At 44.5% G+C, this 6,102-nt stretch overlaps 1 long non-coding RNA gene across 1 annotated transcript; it reads left to right on the forward strand.

Moving 5' to 3' along the window:
- Positions 1 to 2,539: 2,539 nt before the first annotated feature.
- Positions 2,540 to 5,155, forward strand: LOC130382756 (uncharacterized). Its single transcript, XR_008895619.1, has 3 exons — positions 2,540 to 4,161; positions 4,395 to 4,496; positions 4,613 to 5,155. It is a non-coding gene; the product is annotated as an uncharacterized LOC130382756 (long non-coding RNA).
- The last annotated feature ends 947 nt before the right edge of the window (positions 5,156 to 6,102 follow it).

Raw genomic sequence — 6,102 nt, forward strand, 5'->3', positions numbered from 1 at the left:
GTAGTATTTAGTGACCAGAACTGTATGGAGTGTATCTTTTGTGTGTGTGTGTGTGTGTGTGTGTGTGTGTGTGTGTGTGTGTGTGTGTGTGTGTGTGTGTGTGTGTGTGTGTGTGTGTGTGTGTGTGTGTGTGTGTGTGTGTGTGTGTGTGTGTGTGTGTGTGTCTGCCAGGTGGTTTTCTTAATTAGTTAATTGGTTGCATCTGGTGCGTTTCACTTAAAAGGGAACCGGACAGTATATTTGTTTGTGTACTGTTTCGTTTAACATCTCTTCCAGTTTCACAGGTTAAAGACTTTTTGAAGTAAAGAGGAGCATCTCATCTGAACCTGATGTGAGTAGAATTGTGTGCCAAAGCACAACTGACGTGACTTGTATGTTGAATATAAATCACTGATAATGTGTGAAGGAAATCGGGGATTGTGGTGGTTTAACTCTCATTTGAAATTTGGACCATGAGTAAACTGTTCCTCCCTTCAAAGGTCTATCATGGATATTTAACTGCAGTTCTGTGAGTATCCCAACTTGACCATGAAGCATAACTGCAAACTGTAAGTCATTAATTTCTCATTATTCTTGGGCACATTGATGTTTTTTGGCTTCCTGGTGAGTTAACCTCTTACCTGAAGGTTGATCTGAGTAGCCAGGATTTTTTTATTGGTTCATGGGTTACTTAGGTGTGTGGTTTATGTTGGTTTTAATGATTTGCTAAAATGGTTACAGGCTCCAAGTTATTGTTGTAAGCTGGAGTAATGGGTTGGGTTCTGATATCTTCAGTCTTCTTTCATTCTACTCTCCTGAGCTCTGCATCTTCATCACATGAGTATTGCTTTACTGATGAGGTCGTGGTCTGAGTGAGCAGAGGTGCATACTGGGATACAAAGCTGTCTCGAGTCTACAGGTCTGTAGACACGCCCCCTCAGGGGAAACCGAGTGTTTGAGAAACTGTCGTGTTGTCAGTTACATGGACTGAATGTTCTTAAAGATGGAGACAGGGATTCAGAAGGAGAAACACCATGGGGAGATGAGGGGGCTCCTCATCTCAACGACTAAAACACAACTTCAGTCTGACACAGAGAACCATGGAACACATATAACAGTCCCCTCCAGGCATCGTGACTCCTCAGGAATAGTTTCATTTCCAAGAAGGTCTTATTTGGGGCCATCCCCATATGGATCCTGCTCCTCAAGAGCCATCCCCCTCCACTGGGTGGTCTTCTGAACAGATGATCTCCTTCCTGTCCTCAGGCTGACTAAAGCTGCACCGTTTGCATCTGTGAAGGCCCCTCATTCAGGAAACCACTGGACTACAAAGACATGACTTCAGAGATGTTGAATCAACCTGGGACACATTTTGGAGACGCCAAGCATAATCCATCACCAATGTGGGACGCCACTGAAGAATGTTGTACATAATTTACGTCTCTGGAGACATTGGTTGTTCTGTTATGGGTGCCCTGGCAGGAGAGCTGGGGGGCGGGTGATGATGGAATGTTATTTGCTATGAGGTTTTTACCCTGCATGATTGTTTGGCCTTTTATGGCTCAGTGGTGTGTGTTTGGGTTTGACATGAGATGGAAGATTTTTGAGCATCACTAGGGTTCTACTGTGTGTGTGTGTGTGTGTGTGTGTGTGTGTGTGTGTGTGTGTCTCCCACTCACACCTGGCATGGGGTTCTACGTGCCTGTCCTGGGTTCTATGTGTGCGTGTCCGGCTTGCTTTGACAGTGATAATGTTCATACGGGGGTCGATGTGATTGGCTTGGGATATTGGAATGGTCAACTAAATCATACCTGATGGACGGCCACACGTTTACTTAAGGGCCTCCAGTAGACGTGAATAGCCCTGAGCGATGCTCCGGAGCGAGATCCAACACACTGGGCAGGAAGGAGAGTATCCAACTCAAGTGTAAAAGGATGCAAGCAGCGTGTTCAGATCAGTGACTTCAAACTAGGACTACACCAATCAGGATCAATGGAGGATGGACACCAAAAGGAATTCCACAAGGAGAGTCTGACGTTGAAAAGGGACCTAAATGGATATTCAAGATGACCTGTAATGAGACGGCTCTTCCTACCTGGCTGGATTGATGGAGAGCCCTGTGGATCTTGTCTTGCTCTCAGTTGCACGTCTTCTTAGGCTGAACTGTAATTGTTTCGGACAGGACTAGCTGAACGATTGGTTCCCTTAAATCAGAACCAATCCGGGAACTCCAGCTAGTGCGCTCTTCGAGCTGAAGTTGTGCTCTTCAGCTGAGGAGGTAAGGAAACCTTCACTGGGGCTTCAAGGTGTAAAGAGGAGACTGTTTCAAAGTGTTCCATGGTACTCTGATGAAGACCGTTTTTGTGTTCCACTGGCTGCGAGGAAGAACCCACACATCTTCCTCTTGGCCTTTCTCCTCTGAGAATCCTGGCGCCATCTTGAAGGATATTCCAGCTCATGTAACTGATGTCACCACAGATTCTCAAACACTTTCTCCTGAGGGGCGTTTCTATGGAACTGAAGACTTCAGACAGCACTGTATCCCAGCATGCATCTCTGCTCACTCAGACCACACCCCCATGAGTAGGATGCAACACTCTAGTAATGGAGATGTAAAGTTTTATAAGTAACGAAGGAGCAGACTAAAGTTATTAGAACACAATGGAATGTCAAGTCTGTAAATCTTTAAGCCATGAAGATGGTTGGATAGTTCAGGAATTGGGCTTCTTTTTATCATGGGCAGTCCTTTCACTCAGATGCCCACTTCTCACTGGAGCTGTAGGCTACATGTGTTGGCTGGCTGGCATGATTTGCTGTTGGTGATGAGGCGGTCAGGGTGACGTTGCAGGGCTATGGTCGGCCCTTTGTGCTCAACGTTTAGATTTGCGCTGTATGGTTTGTACCCTGAATAATCTAGATAATGGTAAACTGTAGACACGGTTTTGTATTGAATGATTTTAGGTTTAAAGTTGTTGTGGGATGTACATGGTAGTTTGGTTCTTCGCATGGTTTTGAGTGATATAACTTGTACACACTGGGTGCATAATAATGTAAAGGTACACTGAATAGTATTAATGACCAACAGCAACAAACGGATCTCCTCAAGGTAAGTCTGTTGGCTGTGTTTTAATGAAGACCATCGCTGGACTTCAGGATCTTCCTCCGTTCAGCTCAAGGTGAGGCGCTGGTTCTGTTTTTTCTTTGGTTGGTTCCGGCCGGAATGTTCGGATTCCAGTCGGACGTTTTGTGCTTCCCGCCGTGGAAGGTTCTGAGTGCGGTCACTTGATTTAGTCCCAATGGTTAGCATAGAACGTTGTAGTCTTGACAACCATAAGAAACCACCTGGCAGTTAGTTTGACGGGAGTCCCCTGAGGGAATCTGGCGGAACGTTCTGGATTGTATTTGCGTAACCTCGAGGCGTTGCCAACGGAAACTATTTTTCAGTCGGTTTCCATTGGGAATTGTTGCCCCTTATCTTAAACTAAAGTTTGATATTAAATACATACTGAGACGTACGTCGTACAATATGTTGATAATTTCCGATGGTTGCGCCGTACTTTTAACCACGATGACGTTGCGGGACTCTCACTGCGTACAAGACAGCGTTCTACTTGCGGGCCCATTTTTGACATCAGGGAAGGCTGAAAATCATTTCAAGGTGGAAGATAATTTGACATTTCTTCAGCGGAACCCAGCACCTGAATATGGCTGAGTATATTTGATTTAATATCGATACTGCTTAGTGTTCTTTGTTACTACTTTTGTACGTTCTAAATATCTGCTGTGATTAATTGCCACAGAAGTTAAACCCTACCCAATGGAATGACGTTAAACAACGACTTTGGTGCAGAGTTACCAACTGGATAATATCAAAGCTAAAATAATGGCCGTCATTCCATCATGTTGCAGTAGAAGATACTCTAGAACTGTACAAGGTTAAAAAGGTAACATGTAGTTTTTCCCAAGGTGTCTGCCTCCTCACCCAGAGCATGACCTCCACCTCCTCACCAAGAGCCAGACCTCCACCTCCTCACCCAGAGCCAGACCTCCACCTCCTCACCCAGAGCCAGACCTCCACCTCCTCACCCAGAGCCAGACCTCCACCTCCTCAGCCAGAGCCAGACCTCCACCTCCTCACCCAGAGCCTGACCTCCACCTCCTGTCAGAAGTCCTCCAGAACAGGTCTGTGTGAGTAGAGTCTTCTCAGGTCAGTTTCAATGCATGGCCTGAACCACTTCTTTAAACTTGTGGACTGCTCTGTCTTCATTCCCAAAAACGGGATGCTCATTTCTGGTCTCAAGTCTTTTCTGGCCTTGAGTTTTAAAATAATAGTTCAATTAATTGTGTAACTCGGTTTCGGATGAGTCAAATAAGTTTATTGTTGGGCAAATGCTGATGTAAACCTGCTGCTGTAGCTGAAAGGCGAGGCTGAGAGGCTGGGGACCGGAGGCTTGTGGTGCCAGGATGGACCGGAGACTGAGGCTGGAGACCAGGGGCCTGCAGCAACGGACCAGAGGGTAACCATCACCAAGCTCATCTGAAACACTAAAATCCAATGACTTATCTTTGGTTCAGATAATGTTGCATCTTTTGAATATTTAACCTAATCATTGTCCTTGTTTGGTCCGGGCAGACACACCTGAGCTGAACCTCACCTGATCCTGTTTGGACGGGGGTAGACACACCTGAGCTAAACCCGCCCTGATCCTGACATCCTGCTGGTACCGTCTCCTCAGTTCATCTGAGCCTAGTCCTCCAGAAGACCTGCTGAGCTCAGCAGTCTGAGGCTGATGGATCAATGACCTCCAGTGGGAGTGATCTTCTTGACCCCACATGTAACCGTGTGCTTCCACACGCCTTTCCCTCACGTCTGTCACTAACCTCACTACTTCACTACTCTCTACTGCTTCCTCTTCTTCTTCCTTCTCTGTGGTTCGAACCTTTACACGGAAGGCGCGTCTTCCTGCCCTCAGAGGGTTCAGCGTTAGGGTTGAGAGTCAGGGTTTAGAGTCAGGGACAGAGCTGGTCAGGGAGGACTGCTTTTACACAAACTTCTTCACTTGCTTTCGGAATGGTGGTGACATTTTGAAAAGATTCATTTGGGAAAATGTTTTCCTATGCTTTCCTTTACAAATTGTATTAAACTTCTGTCAAGTGTTTTTGTTTACATATTAAAATCCCACATTGACTTCTACATGTTTGTTGCGGTTCATTTAATTGTCCTTTAACTTGGTTTATGTCAAGCTAAACTCCTGCAATACATTTAATATACATGATTGTTATTCTGCAATGTTCACATAATCCATTTTGTAAAAATATGAAACCTCCATACTAAATTCAAGCCAATTCATGTATTTAATAATGTACATACTGCCCCGCAGGCCATTCTCTGCTACTACAACACGTTCATCCACCAACCTGTCTCACATCAATGTACTATAGCCACGTTGGTTCAAACGGAAAATGTAGTTTGGTGTGAGACTGTTGTCCAGCAGAGGGAGCTGTCATACACCTTAATTATACAGAAATGTCTGTGTATTTACATTTTAAAATGTTAATGGGCTGGTCTAGTTTGTCTGCAAATAACTCTGCCTCCAGCAACAGGATTGGTCGAAACATATGAAGTGAAGGAAATAAAAGCCCAGTTCACCAGATCTGAGGTCAGCTGCGGTCAGATTTTGGATCATGAATGTATTGAGCTCGGAGGAGGACGGCAGGACGCGTGTTTACCTCGTCGATTAGGCCCTGAACGCAGACCCTGAACCCAGACATCCTAATCACAGACCCTGTGTTTAATTAGCCCCGAATATAATTTTTGGGTTAAAATAAATAAAAGTAAAAATATTTATAATTATTTATAAGTACTACACTAGATAGTCATTCTGGCAAGAGAATAAACAGTTTAAAAACATAACCTTTTTACCACTTCAAGTGAATTAACCTATCCCCAGTCAGATGTGTGTGTAAAGTCTGTCTGACTTGTATTAATTTTACTCTGAAATAACTTGAATGGAACTTTAGACATTTGGGGATAAGCAGCACAGCAGTCAGGTAGCTATTTTAAGCTATAATAAACAACTGCGCATTTTGTTTATTTAGGTGAAGCATTATGAATTTTTTTTC

This window comes from Gadus chalcogrammus, chromosome 5, assembly GCF_026213295.1.
Source record: "Gadus chalcogrammus isolate NIFS_2021 chromosome 5, NIFS_Gcha_1.0, whole genome shotgun sequence".
NCBI lineage: Eukaryota > Metazoa > Chordata > Actinopteri > Gadiformes > Gadidae > Gadus > Gadus chalcogrammus.